The sequence below is a fragment of the Quercus lobata genome, chromosome 4 (assembly GCF_001633185.2).
Source record: "Quercus lobata isolate SW786 chromosome 4, ValleyOak3.0 Primary Assembly, whole genome shotgun sequence".
NCBI lineage: Eukaryota > Viridiplantae > Streptophyta > Magnoliopsida > Fagales > Fagaceae > Quercus > Quercus lobata.
In genome coordinates this window covers 66,446,737-66,473,003 of record NC_044907.1, presented here as the reverse complement: position 1 = coordinate 66,473,003, position 26,267 = coordinate 66,446,737, and the positions used below count along the sequence as shown (strand labels likewise).

Below are 26,267 nucleotides of genomic sequence, written 5' to 3'. Positions count from 1 at the left end.
TATGATTTTGGTACTGCACAATGTGAGGATTGTACCATCAAATGTGAGAAAAAAAAAATAAAGAAATCACTGAATGTGACAAAAGTACAGTCACATGTGATATTGGTACTACGCAATGTGAGGATGGTATCATCAAATGTGAGAAAAAATAAGGGAACTACCAAATATGACAAAAGTACAATCACATGTGATGTTAGTACTACACAATGTGAAGATGGTACTATCAAATGTGAGAAAAAAAATATAAAGGACCCACCGAATGTGACAAAAGTACAATCACATGTGATGCTAGTACTACACAATGTGAGAATGGTACCATCAAATGTGAGAAAAAATAAGGGTCAAATGTGAGAAAAAATAAGGGAATCACTGAATGCGACAAAAGTACAATCACATGTGATGTTAATACTACACAATGTGAGGATGGTACCATCATATGTGAGAAAAAAAAATGAAGGAACTACTGAATGTGACAAAAGTATATTCACATGTGATGTTGGTACTGTACAATGTGAAGATGGTACTATCAAATGTGAGAAAAAAATAAGAGAACCATTAAATGTGACAAAAGTACAATAACATGTGATGTTAGTACTACACAATATAAGAATGGTACCATCAAATGTGATGTTTTGATAACCTGATATAGCAGGTTGCTTACTAATGGATACCATACCCAAAAAAAAGAGGGGTACCGTAGAATTACCCACAAAATACATATGGAAAATTCTTCATCGGCTATACTTTTGTTTATTTAATTAGCTACTTCAACCATTTTGTTTTTTTTTTTTTTATAGTTTTTTTTTATAATCAGCTATTTCGACCAAGTTGCTTGACTCCAGACTTCATTGAATCTCAACAACAATATTAATAGAGGGAAGCGTAACAAAACTTTATAAATAGTAAATTTTCCTTGTAAGGTGTCCTCTTTTTATTAGTATTATTTTTAAATTATTTAGGAAAAACAATTTCCAGTTCAACAGCTATATTTGGGTTGTTTCAAAACCCCATTTATTGAGGGGTGGATAATCTTGTAATGTCAGTTCTTTATTATCAGGTAATGGTGCATTTTTTTTTTTTTTTTAATAACAAAACCATAGTAGAACAATGTTATATATATATATATATTTGAAATCTTGCTTGAATTGATAGTGCAAGGAGAACAATGGAATTATAAATTTTAAAAAAATAATGAAAAAAAAAAAAAAAAAAAGAGAGTGGTACAGTATAGCTACGAATTATATTCCTCAAAAAATGGGTCTTCACTCTTTTGGTGACTCCATCCTTTTCGCATTTGTCAAGAAGCCTGTCTGAATTGTTATTATTATTGTTATTATTTTAATGGGAAATTCTAATTGTTTTGGTAATTATTGTTTTTAATTATTGCCATCTCGAACCTATATTCAAATTATAATAGATTCTCAAAAAAAAAAAAAAAAAAAAAAAATTCAAATTTTAATACAAAGTTTACCCTTTTATTTTTTTGGTACTTTATTCATTGCAAAGAAGTGATCAAGTGAATTTTTTCAATGCCTTTTGCACTCTTATATGAGTTATATCTACATTATTCACAATTTGAAATTTCTGCAACATTTAATGCAGTTTTACTGCTTATTTAATGTTAATTGAACCTCCTTAAGAATTCAGCAAGGAAAATACAAAACTATCCTCCATTATGAGGAGTACACTTGTTAATTAGCAGACCCATAGAAGGTGTTGCTAAATGCCAATGAAGGCGGTTTTCTCATATAACCGTAGACTCTTTGCAACAGCCACATAATCTGTGTGTGTGTAAGTAAGCAAGAGAGAGAGATGAGGAGAAATACAAATGTTATTGGGTTTTCTGTGGCTTCCTTTGCTGTAGTTTCTGTGATGGTAATAACAAAGTTTTCTTCCAAAGGACTGTCTTGGTCTAATTTCTCATCATATGCAGGGACATGGACTACTTTTCTTGGGGTTACTTCTGATCCTTCTTCATCGCAGACAAATTCAGCATTCCCTTCATTCATTGCTGTAATCTTCATTTTGTCTATAATTATTCATCCGTTTCTATATCTTCATTATTCATTATTTTACTATGAGAGAAATGATGCATATATCCGATCTATTAGATAATTATTAATTCTACACATATATTTGCATGCCTAAATGTAAATTGTGTTCATGTTAGAGGATGTGCCTTATGTTACAAGTACTATGTGTAGGACAATAGAGCTAAGAATAGGAGAGATGAAAAACTGGAGAGGCTAGAAGCACGTCTTGATAAGGCTCGGGCTTTGACTTGGGAGGCTGGAAGGACAGATAACAGTACATTAGCTCTTGAAGATGCAGATTATGTTCCGCATGGTGACATTTACAAGAATGCAATCGTCTTTCATCAGTACTGAATTCTATACATGTTAATATCTGTAAGGTTGAATTTAATCAACCATTTTATTGGCTTTATTCCGTGCCAAATTTGTTTGTATTTCAGCATTTAGTAACCCTGTATTTAGGTGGGTTTGTTGTAAGGGTAGTGAGTGAGATAGAGTGTTGATTGCTCAAGAGTAAGCAAGAAAACAGAGACTCGCGGCTTCAAGTCGCCAGACGCAGCACACATGCCAAGTGTGCCAGAAGGTGAACAGTCATGCTAGTTGGAGCACTACAGGACAAAACAGGACAACTAGCCATACGGTTATCTCGCGACTGGATCTCGCGACTCAGTCAAGTCGCGAGGTCAAGCCACGAGCCACCCCTGTTTTGTAAAACCTGACGTTTCACATTCCTCTCTCACTCTAGTATAAATACCCTTTATACCCACAAATGAAAGAGAGCTTCCAGAGAGAATTTTGAGAGAGAAACCCTAAAGAAAAACAAGATTGATTCACCTACAATCTATATATTAGAGTCTCTTCAAATTCCTCAACTCTCTTCCTCTCCATTGTCAAATCCTTGAGAGGCATTTTACCAAAACCTTGTTCTCACCATATTCATCATTGTGAGAGGGCTGTTGGGTTTTTTGGGAAACAGTTAGGAAGGAACCAATCTACATTGGTTGATGCTAGAAAAGAAAAAGGTTCAGCGCAACCTCGTTGGAGCAAGAAGCTTGGAGGTTTAGGTGCACTGGGTAGATTAGGCTTGGAGGGTCTATTTCTGTCCATGTATCCCAACTACATTTTCTAGCTGATTATTTACCGCTTGGAGGGCGGTGGAGAGATTTTACGGCGAGGGTTTCGGTTTCCTCTTCGATAACACATCGCGTGTTGTCTTTGTGTTTGCATCTTCCTTCCCTTTTATCTTTACCTTTTATTATCTGCTGTGGATTGTGATTTTAATTTGGTTTAGATAGTTTATCCAATTCTATATTATAGCTTGTGTTCATTTTCCGCACACTAGTTGTTTGACATAAAGCTTGAATTGGTTAATTTGTTAATTGGGGGTCTAAACGTTCAAGGGTGTTTATACACATATTTGAACTTTCATTTGGTATCAGAACGGGTACACTTCTAGTGGTTTACCATTGTGGATCGGTCTCAATCCCTAAATGCACTTCCATATTTTGATGGTAGTAATTCTGCTTTTTGGAAGGTTCGCATGAGAACTTTTCTGTGTTCTATTGATGAATCTGTTTGGGATGCTATTAAGATAGGTTGGACTAGGCCTGAGGAAGCTAAATCTACACGGGATAAGGCATCACTTGTTGCATCTAATGCTAACAGTAAAGCACTCAATGCTATTTTCTGTAGTGTGTCTCCAGATGAATTTCACAGGATCTCTCACATTACTGTTGCTAAAGAAGTATGGGAGATATTGGAGACCACTTACGAAGGCACGAAGAAGGTAAAAGACACCAAGCTGCAGATGCTAACCACTCGGTTTGAGGAATTAAAAATGAGTGAGGATGAGTCTTTTGACTCTTTCTATAGCAAGCTGAATGAGGTGATTGTCAGCAAGTTCAATTTGGGAGAGAAAACGGAGGACTCTAAAATTGTAAGGAAGATCCTTCGATCATTGCCGGAAAGTTTTTGTGCTAAAGTAACAGCGATTGAAGAGAGCAAGGACCTTGATGACATCAAAGTCCAGGAGTTGGTTAGTTCTCTTCAGACCTATGAGATGTCGCTGCCCAATCAACAGAAGAGTAAATCTCTTACTCTTAAGACCATTAATGAGAAAGTGGAAGATCATGACTCATCGGGAGAAGATGTGGTTGACAAAGATGTTGCTTACCTTGTAAAAAATTTCAGAAAATTCTTGAAATTCAAAAATAATGGCAAATTTGGTGATAAAGGAAAATTTCAAAGTTCAGGAAGGGAGAAAAGGGAATTCAAAAAGAAAGATGGAAAAGAATCCCAACCTACACAAGGTGTCACTTGTTTCGAATGTAACGGACATGGACACTTTAAGAAAGAATGTCCGAATTATTTGAAATCGAAAGGCAAAGTGTATGCCATGACATTGAGTGACTCGGATTCATCCGACTCAGAATCTGAGGAAAGCTGTGATGGAAAGGGGAACTACTCAGCTTTTATGACTATTACTCATGTTGAGTCTTCAGACAAGTTGAATCTGCTTGTACGAGACCTTGGAGAACATAGTGATGAAGAATCACTGGGAATTGTTGAAGAATCAGATGCTGAAGAAGATGAAAGCACAGCCAATCTTCAAGAGAATTATAACTCACTCCTGGAGAAGTCGGGTGAGTACACAAGGGTGGCTAAGGCAGCTGTGAGAAAAATGAAGAAGGCAGTGGAGGATTATAAAAGTCTCCTAATCCGATATAGGGAGGCCAAATGTGAGATAGAAACACTGAATGGTGAGCTGTCAGAAGCTTACACAAAAGTGAGATTTCTTGAGCAAGAGGTTGTGTAAGCAAATACTAAAATTGAGAGGGTCACCACCAAGAAGCTAGATGGTGTTATTTCATCTCAAAAGAGCTTTTCAGACAAATGCGGGTTGGGATATACTGGAGGAAGTAGCTCATCTGGAAATGTTACTAAAGAAGTGAAGTTTATAAAGGCCAAAGAATCAGCTGATGTTGGTCCTACTGCTGAGAAGGCCAAGATAGAGGAGAAGAGAAATGTGGGGAACGAACGGTTGTTGAATTCATGTAATCAATCTGTGGGTAGGTCTGAATCTCGAGCCAATTCTCATCCATGACCACAAAGAGGTCCTAGATCAACTTATGTGTGTCATCATTGCGGACTTCAAGGGCATACTCGACCAAATTGTCAAAAGCTGATAGCAAAGAATAATGCAACTTCTCAAAGGTCACGAGGATCCAGAAATGATAGAAGAATTTGGGCAGGAGAACCATCAAGATATCAAAATGGTGATCCCGGAATGATGAACGTGATGAAGATGATTGGTGCATTCACCAATTGCTTGGAAAGCTTCTCACGAAGGTTTGAAAGCCCTAACTCCCGTACCCAATCCTATAAGGAAATCACCCCAAACGCAAGTGACGTGTGGGTGAAAAAGGGTATTCATGCATAAGCATTACAACATGTCCATGCATTAATACTTCCTATGCTTTGCGACGATGTTTGATTGTTTGCTTGTTGTTTATGCTGATGGTTGTTTGCTTGTCTACTTGTGCATACTTTTGATTTTGTTTTTGTTTTTGATCAATATTTTTCTTCTAGTGTCAAAAATCCAAAAATCACATAAAAATTAGAAAATCAAAAAGTTTGATTGACATTGTTGAGTTTTTGTCTCAAAACTTGTTTTGCCTTGTACCTTTGTGCTAATGGCTTTGTGCATTTTCGAGCATATCTTGCTTCATTGCACTCATATCACTGTGGGAGAAATCTTGAAATCTATGTGATTGTTGTAAATAGATCTTCAAACTTGTCATGAATGATTAGTGAATTGTTATGATGATCTTGAGACATGTATAGACTTGTGTCTATATATCTTCCCACTCTATATTTTTGTTTTTGCTAAAAAGAGCTCACCAAATGTAAATCTCCAAATGAAAAGAGATTTTGAGCTGCAAAAGCCTGTCGCACATTCTAGTATTTAACTTGGAAAAATGGTAAGCGACCTAAAATTAAAGTGAATGTTTATTCAAAAATCCAAAGGCTAGTTCATTAAAGTGGAATATCAAATATCACTATCACAATGAGAGGTGATTGTCTCAAAAAGGATCAAAAAGATCAAATGTTATGATTGAAAGTGGAGTCAAATGTAAAGCTCCAAGATATGTTATCAAGTTTTGTGGGAGGTCATATATACATATTTCTATAATTGAGATGGATCACATGATCTAGTGCTAATTGTGTATGCCTTGGTTGAATTGATCATTGAAGCTTCACATTAGACTAAGGACTATCTCATTGTTGATATCCACACACAACACACAAGTTTATGTTCAATAAATGCCATATTCATTTGTGTGATTGTACTTGATGAAATGTGTTTTCACATGCTCAATCCTTATTAATTCAAGCACAAAAAGATTTTTGAGTGTTTTAGGTGTTTTTGGAAAGTATTTTGTTTAAAAAATCTGAAAATTTCAAAAATCCATTTTTACCCTGTTTTGGCGACTCAGTCGCGGGTAAGTCAAGTCACGTGCCTCAGTCGCGTCTTCGCGGGTCATTTTTGGCGACTTGTTTGCGAGTGGAAGGTCCAGTCGCGAGGGTTACTCAGAGATTTTCGCTGCTCAGCTCGCGACTCCCTCACGGGTAGACCTTCCAGTCGCGAAAACACTTAGAAATTTTTTTCAAAATTCTGTCTTTGAGTGTTTTGGCGGCTTGACCTGGTGACTTGGTGGCGACTCACTTCAATCGCGAAAATCGTGTGTTTGGCAAAAATAGGGGCAGTTTTTAAATCTTTTTTAATTTTTCCCTCAAACTTTTGTGACTATTCATCTTCTTTCTCAACTGTCTCTTTCCCAAACACTCCGTGTACCCATTTTCAAACTTCATTGGTGCTTCATTTCTTCTCAAAATCATCAAGAAAAGGTATGGGTCTTGTTATCCTCATCTCATTTTCCCTGCTTAATGAATGTTTTCCTTGCCATTTGGATAGATACTGTGTTCGAAACATTCCTCTCTTTGTTTGATGGGTATGGCTAGTTGTGTTTGTTGTTTTTTTCATCTGTTTTCATGATGATTGGTCACAATGTTTTTTTTTTCTTTGTTCTGATATTTGCCTGTTGTTGATTCTCAAACTCTTTTGTTAAATGGGTTTGGTATTTGCCTGTTCTGATACTTGCTCCTTTCACTTGTTTGGGTGTTGAAGTTGGCTTGCGGCATTGGTTTACTGTGTTTTTATGATAACATAACATGTGTGTGATGGCATCTTGAAAGTATTCCTTTAATACAACTTCATTTTCTGAATGCTGTGTCTCATTGCCATGTGCTCTATTTTGGGTGCTCTGATCCTTCATTTTGAAATTTTATGTGGTCTATTTTATGCTATCTGTTCTTAATGTTCAAATGCTGTCTTTGTATGCATATCATGGTCAGGGTAGATTGTCTAATTGATAGTTATTTTTGAATCTGTGTCTCTCTATGCTCTATTACACTTTCACCATTTTGCTGCACCTGTCGTATTGTGCACTTTAGTATTGATGGTGGTTTGCTTGGGTCTGAACTGTCTTAAGTTAGTATTTGTGTATTCAATTCTCTGGTTTTCACTCTTATTTGCATCGAATCATGTTGATATTTATCTTGTATGGTGTTGTTTTTGGTTCTTTGTTGTGGGCCTATTTTCTTGCAGATGTCTCGTCGATCCTCTAAGGGAAAAGACATTGTCGCTGACGATCCAGCAACCTCAGTTGCTAAAAGGACTCGACTCTCATCATAGTCATCTCAAGACTCCAATGAGGAGAGATTTAGAACCCCGCTTACCTCACACATCTACTCAAACATCTTTGACAAGTCAGCTCCTATAGTGGAACGGGTGGTGGAGTTTAACACCTTAGGGACCACTTTTGTCCCTCGAATCTTTGAGTCACGAGATTGGGCAAACTTGTTTGGGAACTTTGTCGATCCAATGGATAAACTGGTTAAAGAATGCTTCTCCAATGCAAGTGATCTTGGAGTTGAACTTATTTTCTGGGTCAGAGGAAAGGAATTTGGCGTTTCCCCAAACTCCATTGCAGATGTTCTCGGCATCACTAGATCTCAGAATGTGGATCTAACTCCGTACAATGATCAAACTCTAGAGATTCAAGACATTTTACAAATCCTAGGATCTGATCATGAAGTATCCAATACAGGCACATCCATCAGCACCGCAAAGTTTGTACTAGAGCTGACCACACTGAAGTTGATCATGTTCACTAATCTCTACCCATTGTCCAACACTACATTCATAAATCTTGGGAGAGCTCAATTCCTTTGTGATCTTATTACAGGAGCCCCCATTGATATTTGTGCTCACATCTTTTACACCATAAGGAAGACTGCGGTTCGAATTGCAGCTTGAGGAATTATTCCATTTTGCAGTCTCATCATGAAGCTCATTCTTCGTGAAGGCATTGTTCCTCCCACAGATGGAAAAATGTTGACCCGTCAGTGTCCTATTTCCATGTACACTCTTCAAGTTAGCAAAAGTCACTCCTCTAAAACACCAAAGAGTGCACACTTCTCTCCGGTTACTCCATCTGCCCCTGAGTCAGAGACACCTGCACATACCACACCTACTTCGCATGCTATTCCTGAAGTTCCATAAGCTAGCATTCCGCAAGCACAGACTGATCCTCATACTGATAGAGTGGGTAGTTTACTTGAACATATTCAGAAACGCATTGATGAGATTGTGACACTTCTCTACTCCACAAACAACCATGTTCAAATGCGTCTTGAGACTATGGAGAATCAGCTAGACGCTATTCAACGAAAGTTCGATGACAGCCTTTAGCTATTCGTGCCAAAAAGGGGGAGAGCATTCAGTAAGGGGGAGAAAGTTCAAAGGGAAGTGTGCATAGTGATAGGGGGAGTACACACATACGTTTGTTTTAAGTATTATCCTTTAAACTTATAGGTTTATGTTTTTGGATTTTTAGTGTTTATATGGGTTTGATACACTGTGGGTTTGGTATATTCTTGTTTTTAACTCATAACTTATAATCTTGGTTTACTCTTTTATATATAATGTTGATGTTATTCAGTTTAAGTTGATATGTTTTGTTTTGTACCCATGTTGCTTTTGTAAGCTTTTAGGGTTATGTTTTTATGCATATTATATAGGCTTTATGGTTTGTACCTTACTTAATGCAGCCTTTTAAGCTTTGATTAAATCAGTACTTCTATCTAAATGTCTTGTATTTTGATTTATGTACTGTCACTCTTGTGCCCTTGTACGATTGTTCCTAGATGCATATACTTAGTGTATTATGCATTGGTTGAGTGTTGGGCATACAAGTATCTTGCTTTGTTTTTGTTAACTTGTATGTTCAAGTGTTCATTCCAAGTGTGAATGAACACTATGATCACTACCTTGTGGTGATTAGTTGGTTGATCAAGCCATGATTTGAAACTTCACTTCATCTTTGCTTAATCACCTTAAGCTTGTTTCATATGCATTTCATGCTTTTCTGCATACAATGATCATGGTGTATTGTTGTGTTTTAGGAGTTTCATGATCTAATGATTCAAGTGTTTCACAGCTTCTAGAGTTAGGTATGAGTGAGTTTTGTTCAACTGTTCCTAACTCACATGTTAAGTCTAGAGTTTGTTTTAGGGTTTTGTCACGGAATAGCCAAAGGGGGAGATTGTAAGGTTGAATTTAATCAACCATTTTATTGACTTTATTCCGTGCCAAATTTGCTTGTATTTCAGCATTTAGTAACTGTTAGGTTCTAAAGTTTAGGACTTTGTGTATTTAGAACTTTAATTTGTATTGTTGGTAAACCATGATTAAAACAAGGTGTTTAGAAGTGTTTAAAGCTAGCTCAAAGTTGTATGTCAATGTAAAGTTGGAATCGAGTGTAAAGTAGGAAGCACTGTGGCTTTCGACCTGGCTCGATCGATCGAAGCTTAGGCTCGACCAATCGAAGCTCGGGCAGATCGCTTTTCTGCAGAATTTTCCAACTCAGCCCTAGTTGTTTTAAAATGTTTTTAGGGTTTTTTATTTGTCCTAAGTATAAAAGGCAAACTCTAGCCACGTTTTAGTGTTGCTCATATTGCGGTTTGTGTAAATCTCTTGTGAGATCTAGAGGAGTTTTCCTTTACACAAACTTAGGGTTTTCAAGGAGGAGATATTTTCTACACCTTGATGATCAAAACAGTTGCTGCCATTAAAGCTTAAAGAATACACAAGCGGGGGTGCTTGTAGCTGGTGGGAATCCAAGAAAGAAGGAGTCCGTGGATTCAGAGCTTGCACGTGGTCGTGTCAGTAAGTTCTACTGGTTGGTAGCATTAGGAAGTCGACCGGGGGTGCTTGTAAGTCCTTTTGTATGAACTTCGATTCTTTCAAGATAGTGGAATCAAGTTTACCTTGAGGATAGCTAGGTCAAATCCTCCCCAGGTTTATATCGGTTTGGTTTCTTGGGTGATCATATCGTGTGTTATTTATTTTCCGCTACTTTGCATGATTTGATCTTTATAATTGTGATAACCTAGATTTGTTTAATTGGACTAAGTAACAACTTGGCTAATTACCTAGGTTTAATCAATTGTTTAAGGGGTCTAAAAACTCACAATAACCCTGTATTTAGGTGGGTTTGTTGTAAAGGTAGTGAATGAGATAGAGTGTTGATTACTCAAGAGTGTGCAAGAAAACAGAGACTCGCGGCTTGTTCTCGCGGGTGGCTCACGGCTTTAAGCTGCCAGACGTAGCACACGTGCCAAGCATGCCAGAAGGTGAACAGTCATGCTAGCTAGAGCACTACAGGACAAAACAGGACAACTGGCCATACGGTTATCTCGCGATTGGATCTCGCGACTCAGTCAAGTCGCGAGGTCAAGCCACGAGCCACCCCTGTTTTGTAAAATCTGACGTTTCATATTCCTCTCTCACTCTAGTATAAATACCCCTTATACCCACAAATGAAAGAGAGTTTCCAGAGAGAATTTTGAGAGAGAAACCCTAAAGAAAAACAAGATTGATTCACCTACAATTTATACATTAGAGTCTCTTCAAATTCCTCAACTCTCTTCCTCTTCATTGTCAAATCCTTGAGAGGCATTTTACCAAAACCTTGTTTTCACCATATTCATCACTGTGAGAGGGCTGTTTGGTTTTCTGGGAAGTTGTTAGGAAGGAACCAATTTACATTGGTTGATGCTACGGTCTAGTAGTGGAATCCGAGAAGTTAGAAAAGAAAAAGGTTTGGCGCAACCTCGTTGGAGCAAGAAGCTTGGAGGGCTTAGGTGCACTGGGTAGATTAGGCTTGGAGGGTCTATTGCTGTCCATGTATCCCAACTACATTTTCTAGTGGATTGTTTACCGCTTGGAGGGCGGCGGAGAGGTTTTACGCTGAGGGCTTCGGTTTCCTCTTCGATAACACATCGCATGTTGTTTTTGTGTTTGCATCTTCCTTCCCTTTTATCTTTGCCTTTTATTATCTCCTGTGGATTGTGATTTTAATTTGGCTTAGATAGTTTATCCAATTCTGCATTATAGCTTGTGTTCATTTTCCGCACACTAGTTGTTTGACATAAAGCTTGAATTGATTAATTTGTTAATTGGGGGTCTAAACGTTCAAGGGTGTTTATACACATATTTGAACTTTCAATATCCTTGATTTCTCTATATTGCAATTGTGGTGTTTTTGTTTTTTGGTAGACGGTTTGAATATTTGATTAGAAAATACCAAGTTCTCTGAAAAAGCCATCAAGAGATAGTCAGACTGATATTTCCTAATCTATATATAAAATAATAGGTGAAGTAGAGAGAAACTCAAATTGCAGTTTTAAATTAGAACTCTAATTTTGTGCCACGTGTCTAGATTGCAATTCCAAATTATAACTCTAATTGTATGACATGTGTCTAGATTCATGTGAGGACCACACCAATTTCAATATGAAATTAGAGTTTAATTTTCCTCCACCTGTCTAAAATTTAAGTGGGATTTTGGAGCCTCTTGGTATAAAAGGATACTAGCTGCTTAAGAAAAAAAAGATAAAAAAGGAAAAGAAAGATTACTACACGGTGAAAGGAGAAAGAGGGATCAAGAAAAAAGAGAGACAGAGAAATAGGGAGGCAGAGATAGAGAGACATCACCGTAAGGGCGCCTTCCGTTTCTCATATTCGGATACTTTCTTTTCGCTTCCTTTTCAATTTTCTTAACACCGATGCTTGCGATCCAGAGATAGAGAAGGAGGAAAAAATAAACCTTGCGATACAGAGATGAGAAGGAGACAGACATTGAGAGAACTACCACCGGTAATTTTTTCTTCTTTTCATTCTTTCTTAGATCTGGGTATGGGTATGAAATATGAATTAGTTTTGAGAAATTTGGTTGGATTGATTTTTATTTAGGTATTTGGGTAACATTAGGTTTTGATTTGATTTTTTGAAATTTGGGGTTATATATGATTTAGGTTTGGAGAGGGCAAAAACAGAGAAATAAGAGAGAAGGGGAGAGTTCTCCGTTCCCTCTTTAGACTTAAAGCACCACTGCAAGCACATAGGGAAAGAAAAATCTATGGGCTATATATCTATCACCATCAGATCGTAGGAACTGGCTCCGGTACGTTTTCCTTCATTTTTTTTAAGATTTGGGAATGAAACATTACTTTTTATTGAGTTTTTTTTGTTGGATAGGTTTAGATTTGATTTTGGTTTTGATTCTTTTTTGTTTCGGGCTCTTGGATTCTCCATGAAAATGTTTGTTTTCTCAATTTTTCGATTTTTTTTCCCTTTTTTGGATTACAAAAATCACTAAGCCTTTCCCTGTTTTCTAATATCTGTGTTCATAGTTTATTTTTGTTTTTTTTCTGGGGTTTTGATCTGGAAAACCGGTTTTGTTGTTGATTCATCACCAACAGCAAAACTTTTATCCCTACTGAAAAATATGTGGATTTAGTAGAAGGTAGGCATGGTTTTTTTTTTTTTCCTATTCAATTACCGTTTCAAATTGTATAAAACTATTCCCTTTTTTGATTTGGGAAATTATGATTCATTCATTCATTCTGTTCTTTCTTTGCTAAATTTATTTGTATTAAGTAACTATCATTTTGTATGTGAATGTTCTACTTTATGAAATGGGCAGTACTTTTATGATTTCTTCTTTTCATTTTGCTTTGTTACAGTGTGAAACTTGGAAAACATTTGTTTGTTTATATGTGAATTTGATTTGGTATTTGATGTTTACTATTAATTAAAGCCAATTTTTTTAAATTTTATTTTTTTATTTTTTAATTTTGTTTTTGAATTCATGGTGTTGAATGGGAAGCCAAGTCCAAAGAAGAAGAAGAAATTGTCAATTCTTCCCCTTTATCGTATCTCTTATTTGGTGTTTTTGCTTTTCTATTGATTTCAATATTTGTTTTATATTGAAATATTAAGTGCTTTTTCTTTTCTCTCTATTACTATGGATTGCCTGCATTGCCATTAATTTTGTTACTGACAATAATTCCAATTTTTGTATCTTTTTGGTTTCATATGTTTGAAGAAATGTCGATGAGAAGAGTTAACAAGAAAATTGATAATCATGTCAGTTGAATAATCCCAATTTTTTTGTTGGTAAACCTCATTGATAAATGGGTTTTCAGAACAGATCAAAATTGTTCATGTGTGTTTCATTAGATTTATTGCAAAAATGAAAGTAGTGACATGTAATCTGTCTTTATTGTTGTTGGGCATGGAAAACAAAGATTGACTATGCTTCAACCTCTCTCTTAAGGATTTTCCATTATCTATTTTTGTTTTTTTCAAATCAATTTTTTCCTTGGTTTCTCAATTCCCATCAAACTATTCAAAGAAAGGCTTGAATTGAATTTTTGGTCAATTGTTTCTTAATTCTGATTTTATTTTAAGGTGAGTGGAAGAAAAGGCAAGCAGATGTAGAAGCTGTCCAGGAAGCCAGACGTAAGATAAAGCTTAAGAGGTAAAGCAACATGACAAGCATTAGGCCATTGTGACTGAACAAATATGAGGTAATGTTTAGTACTGTGTAGTGCCATGTTATTGAGATATCTACGACTGCATGAGAATTGTATTTTCTTATGTAATCTTGATGTTATGAGTCTGATGTTGCGTTTTAAATCCTCTTTATGATCATCAATGACTGATTAAACAACTGAGAAAATTTTACCTACTAAATGCAGGTTATAAGAGTTGGGATAGTAGCTTGATGCCAGATTAGCAAGTGAGGGAGACAGAGGAGAGTGAAGGAGAGAGAAAGAGAATAAGAAAGATAAGAAAATGCTTTAGATTACTACACCAACACTACCCAATATATATATTTCTAAAATCTATGTGTTTTGAGTAGTTGATAGGCTAAACCTAGAAAATTTAGAGTACGTTTTATGGAATTTCTCATAGAAGCTTTATTGTTTTCTAAAATAAATTTGTTATCTGGTGTTTATTTCCCTGTTTGATGCAGAAAGCTAAATATTATAAACAATTATTCTTTTTTCCTTCTATAATGGTTTTAATCAGATAAGAATGATCTTAATTTGTAGTTAATATTTTCAATTGTAGATTAGGAGCTGCATTCTAAAGAATTATGTTCTTCCATCCTTTATAAAGACAAACCATGTCATCATTTATGACATTAGTAATAAAAACAATCGATTGATATTGATATTAATTCAAATTTTTATAAATATTGCCTTACCTTATGACAATAGTAAGCTAGAAGTTTAGTTTTTATTTTATTTGTAAATTCTTACAATCATGGACCAACAAAATTAGTGATCTGCTATTTGCTCCAAAGTTAACATTGATAGTATTATTGATGTGTAGGTGTAGAAAAAAGTTTTAAACACCCCAAAGTGGATATGGTAGGCAAGATTACCATCATGCAATTGCTGCTGAAAAGCTGCCAAACTTAAATCCTTTTGTAAGTTTTTGCTTCCTTTTAATTTCCTTCTTCTATTTGATTTGTAAAAAAAAGTTGGGATTGTCAAATGATCATCGTCCCATTTTTGTTATATCTGTGGCCTTTTGTAATTTCCTGTCACTGAATTATTTAAAAAACAAAGTTTTGAATGTGTTTATATATATAATTATTTATAGCTATGAATTTATTTCCTTATGCTCAACCTTTAACATTCCGATGTAGAGAGTTATTATAGTTCTTTATTTGTATGGATCATATTGTTTGAGTTTTGTATTTTGGTTTATTATCATTTATTGCTTTCGTAATTTTCTACTATGTTTTGTGCCTATGAAAAACTTTTTGAATAATTTGGTGGGTTATTCCTATGAAAAGCATGATAACTATGAATTTTGAACTACTTATTGCTTATCTAGAAAACACAATTAGATATATACAGATAAGGAAGCATTTCTTAGAAAAGAAAATTAGAGTTTAAATGAGAACCCATATCCAAAAAAATTGCTACTACCAGTAAAGTTTTTTTTTTTTTAATGGGTTGCAGGGCTAAGAAAGCTATGAGTTATGACACAAACATGAGTTATGAAAACAAGTTTGAGTGATTGCTTACATGTGAAGAGTATTAAAATAAAACAATCCTTGAGTGGGTTACCTAAGAGATCTCAGAATTTAGTAAGAAGAAGAGTGCTAATTTTGAAAAAAATTGAGCATATGAGAAAAAATGATGTGGTGTTTGGCTCAATTATTGTGGCTGTGATTTACTTATTTGTTCATAGTCAGGATTGTCCAATATATTTTTGAGGAAAGAAAGTATAGAAAAGACAAAGACAGGTTGAATGTCAGAGGATTCAAGCGAGGTTTGACATGCATTGTAAAACAGCTGGTGATGATTAGCTCTTTTTTAGTAGGATTTCTAGATGTTTCTTGCATTTATAAAGCTTGCCAAAGTGGTGAAGGAAAATTTTTAATTATTAAAGTAGGAAGTATTTTTTTTATAAATGGGTGTTAATTTTGAATGGAGTTTCAATGTAAAGAAGACATGTCTGTAGTTGGGTATGACGATAATGATGATGGTGGTGGCAACAATGTTCCCTCATCGAGTAGTTTTTTCATTTTGTTATCACAATTTTTTACCGAAAGCATTGTTTTTTACCCTAAAAAAAATCTGATTGTGATTTTTTTTTCCCAGCTAGCCTGGATTCTTTATCTTAATACTTACTTACATATCATTCATGTTGGGCTGGCTATGTTTGGTTTCTGAAATACTGGAGTAATGTAATGTAATGTAATATTGGATTGGTTTTGATTAAGGTATTTGGGTTAGAATTCATTTTGTTTTGGGTTATTAACCAAATCCAAGTTAGTTTAGGTTGTACTGAAACTGTAAGTGGTGTGTCAGTATAGACTTTTTTAATATTAAATAATCACATAAGAACTATTAATTATTGTTATTAAAATTCTATCAAATATCTCCTCATTATCAATAATTTAACTTGCTTCGTTCATTGAACCAAAATTTTTTTTTCGAAAATTCTGCTTATTAGTTATTGATGCAGTTCATAAAAATACTATAATTCAATCATTTATAAATTTGATTGTGATAGTTATCTATGTATTTAATTTGAAATTCATACTAGGTGTTATTTTTCACATGTTGCTCCTCTTTATAATTTGGTTTCCTATGTTATTTCTATTTCGTTGTTTACAAGTTCTTTGAGAGCTTCTTTTTTTTAATTATTTTTCCTAGGGTTGTGATGTAAAGGTCTAAGAGTTCACAAATCACAGTGATTGAGGCATGTAATTGCATTACAATGAATATCATAATTTAATGGTAAGTTTAGGGATTTTCCCCTTTTCAATTGATTTTTAAAAATATATATATATTCGAACATGTAATAGAATGCAAACTTGGCAAAGAAGCAGGAAATTAGGAACAATGGACATTTTGTTCTTTGAAACTTATTTCTCTGCATCTTGCCATCCTATATCTATGGTAAGCTTTTTTGTAGCAGGTATTATTCTTTTGATGGACAATTTCTACTTTAGCATAATTTGGTTTTAATGCTCATTTGAGAAATTTGAAATTTGTAAATTCTATTAAATAGTTTACTTGCTGCAAGTATTTTGATCTCTGCTAATTTCTATGTTTTGTGTCATACTATGTGCTTTATATTTTGTTTCTAGAAGGACACCATTGTAACATATGATATATTTTTTTTTAATTCTATAAAAGATAGTTGGAGTTGATTTTAATTGGAGTGATATTGTATTTTATACATAGCATTCCTGCAAGTAGGACAAATGAGGGGCTGTACAACATGCCCTTGCACTAATATATATTTTACTGTGAAGGATACTTTGATGAACATTTTCTTTCATTTTTTTTTCCTCTTTTTTATATAGGTTTGGGAAGAGTTTTAGACTTCCATTTTCTTCTCTTTTTTTCCAGCTAAAAGTACTTGCCTCTTTGTAGTAAAAAAATTTCAGCTGAGGTTTTGGACTTTCTTTCATCAAAAGCCAGTGAGTTAGGTAGCTTAGATTTGGTGCAAATGTGAGTTGGGGTTTTTGTCATTTGATGAGTTGCCTTGAATATGTTTGATTATTGTTGTCAATCAGAATCACATTAGAGTTTTGAATGAGATTTACACTACTTTGACTCAAAAGAACAAAAAACTAAGCCCTCTCTCAAAAGTCTTTTTAAAGAATAGAGAATGCCAAGAAGAAATCTGCACTTGACCATAAATTAGGATTTAATATTGGATTATTTCAATGAATTATGTAGACTGCTTAATCTATCCTTTGGAATTGTTTTCCTAGTTTCAGGCTTCTTCTTTTTCTTCTGTCTTAGGTAAACAATATTGAACTTCTTCTTTTCTTCGTTTGTAGCTTCATCCTGATGCCAAACTTAGGATTTAATGTCGAAATCAAAGTTTGAGAGGGAATTTGCAGCTTGAAAGTAGATGGATTTATTGCATTTTGTACGTTAATAGCAATTTCCCATTTTGATTTGCAAGGACATTCTCACACATTTAGAGACTACTACATCCCTTTTGGCAGATATGTTCTGAGACTTACAAGACTTACAATGAATATAAAGCATAATATTAAAATTGTATCAGCAAAAATGGTGTCCTCACACACTTTATATATAAAAGAAACTGAGGAAACATGAATTTTTATAGTTATATTTTTTCAGTTTCTTTCATTCCTGTTGTAATGAAGAGACAAAGCTAAGTTAAACATGCAAAAGGTTAAATTTTATTTGAATATTCATGTTTTATCAATAATTGTGTTGTGTCTATTGCTATGAAACAAATTGCAGAGCTTGGAAAGGGTGCTCATTTCATCTTTGATTACTATGTTTTTAGTTATTTTAATTTTTTTGACCAAGTCAATATAGTGTATATAATTGTATTGTGGCTGTTTGGATCAGTTATATATTTGCTTGAATGCATCAAAATTTTCCTTATAATGTCTATTGAATTTTGCGTAAGAATTTGTATCATGACTATAATGTAGTGATGTCAAATAGGCTATTGTTTTCTTCTCATCATCTATTGAGTAGTTGAATGCATGCTCAGTTGCTTAACGGAACATATGGAGTTTTACCCAAGAAATATGATGAGTTAAAACACTTTGTTTTCTGAAATAGTATGACATGGTTTAGATATATAGATCTAACAATCTAAATTTTCCTTTCCATTTCTTCTCCTCTCTTCCCTTTTTTCTTTCAAAGAAACATAATGATATCAAATTCTTATAACTTTATTATATATATATATATATATACTTCTAAGTTTTGTTAATGAAATTTTCTGGTTAATAATATGAATTTAGACTTAACTGAGCCTTTTAAACATGAATAAACTCATGATTAATAATATATCCATTCCCGTGCGGTAGCACGGGTTACATACTAGTTAAAATAATAGTAACAAAGTGATGATCAGGCATTCTAGAGATTATAGCCATACTTTGATATAGAAGAACTTTAGAATTTTAGATCATGAGATTGCCATAAAGAGTTGGATGTGTTAGATCTATTCTCTCTCACCCACACTCCTAAATTTAGCATTAGGAGTTGACCATTCCTATACATCTTTTTTTTTTTTTTTTTTTTTTTTTTTTTTTTTTTTTTTTTTTTGTAGTTGGCTTTCTTTAGAAAATGATGAACCAATCTTTCTTTCTTTCTTTCTTTTTTTCTTTTTTTTCTTTTTTTTCTTTTTTTTTTTTTCCTAAAAAAAATTAAAAGAAATAGTGGAAAAGGAAATGTAAAGTTTGAACCAAAAAAGATGCAAGTAACACTAGACTATCACTTAAATCCCTCTGGTTTTTTCATAAACATTAGAATTGGTTTGGGCAAGTTAAAAGAATGGGAAACTAGTGGCCCAAATTCCTTGAGAGAGCTACATGATTTGTAATCTAGTGTCTCATACTCCAAGATCAGAAAATCCAACATATTAAGAGGTTGGTTTAGTATTTCTCAAGCCTCATATGTGAACTATGAAGTCTTCGGTTCATAAATCCTAACAACTATCACTACAAGAATTTTGGTCTTTCGCGACCAATGTTTTAGCGACAACCAAAAAGTCGTCACTATTAGGCATACATTAGCGATGATAATAAATGGTCATCACTAATAAGTGTATTGTAGCGACAACACTAAGGTAGTCGCTAATAAGTCATCGCTAACGCCATGGAGGGAATTTTATTTACTTTTGGAAAATGGAGGGAAACTTTTAGCAACGACAATAAATTTGTTGCGACGACATTTACGTCATTAAAATAAGGTTTATTTTAACGATGACATTTATTGTTGCTAATAATCATCTTTAGTGACGACCTTATGTTTCATCACAGATATGTAGCCAAAACTATATAGTCAGTATATTATATAGTGTTGCAGCGATTGTTTATGTCGAAAGATATAGCTAAAGACATGAGGTGGCACAAAGATGAGCGACTTGAAGATGGAGATTACCTTAGACATCCTACTGATTCAATAGTGTGGAAAGAGTTTGATAAAAAAACATGCTTAGTTTGCTGCAGATTCCCGCAATGTGCGACTTGGTTTAGCAAGCGATGGGTTCAATCCATTTGATAACATGAGTACATCATATAGCATGTAGCCAGTAGTACTTATGCCATACAATTTACCTCCATGGAGGTGTATGAAGGATCCGTATATGATTTTGTCCTTACTTATTCCTAGACGTAAGGCACTTGGAAACAAAATTGATGTGTACTTGTGGCCGTTGGTAGATGATTTAAAAGAATTATGGAATGAAAGCATCAAGACGTATGATGCATCAACACAACATTCATTTAAGTTACATGCAGTGTTATTATGGACTATAAATGATTTTCCTGCATATACAAACTTATCTGGGTGGTCTACCAAGGGAAAGTTAGCATGTCCCATCTGTAACGAGAATACAGAGTCAAGTTATTTGAAGTTTAGCCACAAATTGTGTTACATGGGTCATCGTCGATTCTTACCTCTAGAGCATAATTGGCATAGAAAGAAGAATTTTTTGATGAAACTGAAGAGCATAGGATAGCCCTTACTGAATTATGAGGAGATCAACTGTTACAACAACTAATGAATGTTCTAGAAGTGCAATTTGGAAATGATGAAGCTACAAGAAAAAGAAAGCGCACGAAGATCGAGTTGAATTGGAGAAAGAAAAGTATTTTTTTTGAGTTACCTTGCTGGTCAACATTGAAACTAAGACATAACTTAGATGTCATGCATATTGAGAAGAATAAATGTGACAATGTCTTAGGTACACTGATGTATGATAGTGGAAAAGGGAAAAATAAAGACACTTCTAAAGCATGAAAGGATCTAGAAGATATGGGCATACGTAAAGAATTGCACTTACAGAAAACCAGTACATCTACAAAAATGCCACAAGCAAAGTATACATTGACAAAAGCTGAGAATACAAGATTCTGTGATTACCTGAAAAATGTGAAGTTTCCTGATGGGTATGCATCTAACATTAGTAGATGCGTGAACACCAATGAGGGTACGATTTCAGGAATGAAAAGCCATGATTTTCATGTACTCTTACAATGATTACTTCCTGTTGTAATTCGTGGATATTTCAATGATAATATACGTACAACATTGATTGAATTGTGTTTATTTTTTAAGTACTTGTGTTCATGAACATTGAAGTTAGATGTCTTAAATCAAATGAAGGAAGACATCGTTGTGATTTTATGCAAAATGGAAATTATATTTCCACCTACTTTTTTCGATATAATGGTACATCTAGCTCTTCATTTACCTCGAGAGGTAGAGCTTGCAGGCCCTGTTCAATTTTGCTAGATGTATCCAATTGAAAGGTTTCTTGGTAAATTAAAGCGGTTTGTGTGAAATAGAGCACGTCCAGAAGGGTCAATTGCTGAGGGATATTTATCTATTGAATGGTTGACATTCTGCTCCATGTATCTTCGAGAGATTGAGATAGTATGGAGCTGTGAGGAGCGGAATAGCGACAGGTGCCAGGGGGAAAGAGATGTAGGCTTGTCTGTTCTTTCACAACCAGTTTGTCCTTTAGGAGCAGCAAAATATGTAAGACTTGATGATATGCATCTCACACAGGCTCGATGGTATGTGCTCAGCAATTGCTCAGAAATTGATTCGTACAAAACGTAAGTGTTTCATTGATTTTTTTTTTCAATTTACATGTTACTTAGCAATAAAATGAAGTGCTTATATGTTTTTATTATGTAGTAAGCGTTATTTGAAGATCTATTGATTTTCTTTTAAAAGAAAATTTTCATGTTACTTGAAAATAAAATGAAGTGTTTTTACATATTTATAATGTAGTGAGCATTATTTGGAGATCCAGGGAGAAGGCATCATTGACATTGATCATAAGCATGAAGTTGAATTCAAAAATTGGTTCAAAAATCGTATATGTGGGAGTAATGCGACAAATGTGTCAAAAGAATTATATAGTCTTGCATGCGGATCTGATGCTCTAGTTGCAGTTTACCAAGGTTGCATTGTGAATGGTGTTAGGTTCCACACAAAAGACTGTGAACATACTCGTCGTACTCAAAATAATGGTGTCTTTGTTTCGGGTAAAGATGGTGGAACAAAAACTGACTATTATGGTGAGTTGAGGAATGTTTTGGAGCTAACCTACTTAGGCAATAATCGGGTATATTTATTTGAGTGTGATTGGTGGGACACTAGGGATGGAACAGGAATGCAAAGGGATGGAACAGGAATGCAAAGGGATGAACATTGTACAAGTGTGAATACATCTCATACATGTTATCATTCTGACCCATTTATCCTAGCATGCCAAGCTTCACAAGTTTTTTACTTGAGTGATACCAAATTGGGCAGTAGTTGGCGAGTGGTGCAACATATGATGCATAGAAACATGTATGATATTCCCACAGAGAAAGTGCATGAAGAAAATGAAGAAGATAATGGTGATACGGTATACCAAGAAAGTGAATGTATTGGGGTTAATGCAACAGTTCAACAAGAAAATGATGAAGACTTAACTTTGTTACATAGAGATGGTGTGCTAGCAATAGATTTGGGGGACTTAATACCTGTTGATGATGTATATATGCAACTTGATGAAAGTATGTTCATCAATGATGACTTGTCTAATGAGGAATGGGATACACATTCCAACAATGAAGAAGAAACAATAGTGAAGACGATGTTTCAAGCTCAGATCAAGAAAAAGATTTATCTAGCAATGATGAATCTATAGGCAATCTTGGGGATGAAGATTAAGTTGAGTTTTGATGCATGTTAAGTTTTGTTAAATACATAAAGCTTTCATATCTTCTTAGCTATGGTATTTTTGAAAAATAAAAATGTAAAAGTTTTACTTGGATGTTAAAATTATTTTGTACACATTTTTGTCATCTACTTTAGTTTACCTTTACATTGGTTTATTGTTTTCTATTTCAGGTTAAAATGTCGCATGCCTTAGGTTACTGATGATGTTCAGGGGAGATACTTTTCATTGCAAACTTGGTTGCATATCTTCTTGAGGAATTTGTCATTATTTTATTATTATTTGAGAGAGTAGATTTGAAAATAAATTATGTATATGATATAGAACTTGGGTATTATTTTTCCTTATTAGTAATTATTGATTGAGTAGTTGTTATGCTTATACGAGTATTTGTGATTGAAAATTTGTGATATGTGGAATTATGGTTTATTAAAGTCGGATTATCATGGCAGTAACCTGATTTTCCTTATCATGAGTTCCTCTTTTTTGGCCCAATGTAAACTCCTGTTTATAACATGCAAATAACACCTTGTCTTCTACATCATGGCAATCTATCTGGCAAAATCTAATTCACAAATGGCTAGCATGTGATCCTTGTAGAAGATCCAGCTACTTGACCTACTCATGCTGTGAAACTTCCTAATTCATCTGCAAAATATACTACACAGTTGTGTGGTATTAAAGCACATTGTTTATGTGTCATTCTACATTTTGACAAGTGCTTGCACTTTTGAAACTCATTGTTGTGTTTATTTGTTTGGATAGGAGATTGAGAATGAGAAACTTAAGTTGGAACATGTTTAGCTTTCAGAGGAGAATAGTGGGTTATGTGTGTAGAATCAAAAATTGGCTGAAGAGGCTTTTTAAGCAAAAGAACTGGCTTTTGTTGCTATTGTGGAGCTAAAAAATTTGGCAGGTGAAGTGTCAGTATGTCCTCTAACATTTTGGTTTCGGGTCTCCTGGTCTTCAAAGGTTGTGAGTAGTCTCCCTTTCTTTTCCCTCCTTTTGTGTTTACTTCTATAATTCAATGTAATTGTAAATTATTCCATGTAATTCTAAAATTTTAAAGGTGTACATGCCATTTCCTTGTAAAACCATGAAGAAGCCTGACATATTCTTGTTTATTAGGATGCTTTCCTTTTAGTTCTATCTTGCCCGTAATTTTATTACACTTACCAATTAAACACTGCATCCAAATTTCTATTTCTCATTTTTTTTTTGGCAAAAGTGAACAAAATTTGCATTCATGCAAACTTATATAGGTATACTCAAATGTTAACTAATGTCATGATTAAGTTTCACTCAAAATATATGTGAATTGCTTTTCATGTATTGCTTTTTTCTCTTAGCATTTGAAAGGTATACCTGTACTGCAAACCTGTGGTATAAAGTAAACCATGAACCTGCTCCTAATCTTTCCAACAAAGAATATTCACCCCACCCTGCCTTCCCTAAATGTAGCCTTTTGAAAAGTAACTGTAGTTGCACGATTTTTCTGGCCCAAATTCTATTGATCAGGCCTTGGCCCAAAGCGCAACCCACAATAAATATTTGTAGAGGATGGGTCAAAGAACTTAGCCTCAGTGAGCCTATTCGGTCTGATACATGGACAGTATTGTTGCAGAAAAGAAAAACACAAGAATGGATCTCTCCCGTATGATTCTATTTCTTCAGTTCCTAATACAGTTTCTCTGTCCTCTTCTTTGAGGGACTCCACTACATTATATAGTTCTCCTCCTCTCATCTCCACCTTACACTTGTTGATCATCTAAGCATCTACTTGAGCACCTGTCCCATCAATCGCCCTCATCACTCCCTTTGTGAGTTGCAGAGGCCAAGGTGGTACTGTTCAGGGGTCTTTTCCTCATTAATGCGGCCAAGGGGGTGGTTGGGGCGCAATTAATGTGGTGGTAGCTTTCGTGAGATATTTTGGATTTTATTCATTTTATATGTTGGGAGGATGGACTGAATTGGCTGGGGAGAGTTCCTCGTCTGGGCTTCGTGATGTCCGAGGAGGAGTTACTCCTCGGACAGGTTTCCTTGGCGTTATTGGGATTGAGTAATGCTTCATATGTGGTTTCTCTTCGGACCGGACGCTCCTCGGTTGGGCCTGAATTTGGAATAGCCCATTATTTTTGGGCCGGGCCTCACAATATCCCCTCAAAACTCCGGTTTTTATCTCCTTCTGAGGAGAAAAGCGGGGTTTTGATGTTAGCGAGAGGATGGAAATAAGGAGAGCTTGGGGCGCGCGTGCGGACCGTTACTTTTGACGCGCTACAATTTACGAGGCGCGGCCATTAACTTCTGGAGGCGTTATGTTCCCTTCATCCAACGGTGTGGCGTGGATCGAACGGCCATCGTTTTTTCTCGTATTTTTAGGCAGGAGTGATCTTTTCTCTCTCCTCCCGGCTATATAAGACGTCAGAGGGGCTCAGTTCCTTCTTTTTATCTGCATTTCATAAACCTCAAAGGACTCCAGAGAACTCCATCGAGCCCCAGAGATATACGAACACTTGCGTCCGTTACGCCATCGTAGCCATTTTTTGTGAAGCGTTTCGTCCAAGGGAGATTTCCAGGCGTTCCATTGAGTGTTTTGTGAAGGTACCGGTACATTTCGTTCATCTCGCCGTTTCAATTCCCTCCTCGGACTCTACTTTTCTTCTCAGTCTTTACTTTCGTTTCCCCAGTTCAGTTCAGATGGGTAGATTTGAGAAATTAGTAAAAACTCCAACCGCTATGGAGGCCTTCAGGGCTAAATACCACATTCCCCCGGGGGTTGAGCTGCAGTACTGTCCTCTTGAAGGAGTATTAACAGATAGAGGTGAGGGAGAAGTCGTTATCCCCATGATTGCTTTCATAGAGGGAGGGATGACACTTCCCATGCGTAGGATTACAAGGGAGTACCTGTTCAACCATAGGTTGACGCCGTATCAGTGTGCCCCGAATATGTTCAAGATACTAGGCTGTGTAGATGTCTTAGACGAGCGAATGAATCTAGGCCTTACTTGGCACGATGTGGCTTATCTGTACGAATGTCACCGCCTCGGGGATGATGGGTATTATCTTAAATCCCGGAACGAGGATGTTAGGTTGATCTCTTGTCTCCCAATATCCAATAAGACCGTGAAGAATGACTTCCTTATTGCTTCTAGGGAGTGGTTCGACGGTATTCATTGTCCAACTCGGGCAGGAAACCCAGGTGCGGCGTTTTTAGGATCGGTCCTTTTTGGGAAAGGATTTAGTATTGAGGGGTTATTTTTCTTGCTTTCTTTGTAATTAGAAAATTTCGTGAACTAACCCCATTTTTCTTGGTTGTTTGCAGATAAAGTTCACGTCGCTCCTCGGCTAAACTTTGTGAACGTGCCAGCGTTGAACTACCTTCTTAGGTCAGAGATTTACGTTTCCGAGGACGGACAGTTGCGTGCGGCCCATTTGGTTCTGGGCTATCAACCTCTGAGCAGCTCTTTCCAGGCTATCGGTCACGCTATAAGAGCTGGCAGTCCGAGGTTGGCTAGGATTGACGTTTCCAAGGACGGGTTCCTAGCTAAACA

At 35.4% G+C, this 26,267-nt stretch overlaps 1 long non-coding RNA gene and 1 pseudogene across 2 annotated transcripts; both read left to right on the top strand.

The window, feature by feature from the left end:
• Positions 1–1,036: 1,036 nt before the first annotated feature.
• The window catches only part of LOC115985639, a 54,680-nt pseudogene continuing 29,449 nt past the window's right edge, over positions 1,037–26,267 (top strand).
• LOC115984168 lies at positions 12,101–16,719 on the top strand. Of its 2 annotated transcripts, XR_004090414.1 has the most exons (5): positions 12,101–12,315; positions 12,474–12,622; positions 13,912–14,030; positions 14,842–14,938; positions 16,683–16,719. It is a non-coding gene; the product is annotated as an uncharacterized LOC115984168 (long non-coding RNA). The 2 variants fall into 2 exon arrangements; XR_004090415.1 differs by lacking the exons at positions 14,842–14,938; positions 16,683–16,719 and adding an exon at positions 14,202–14,272.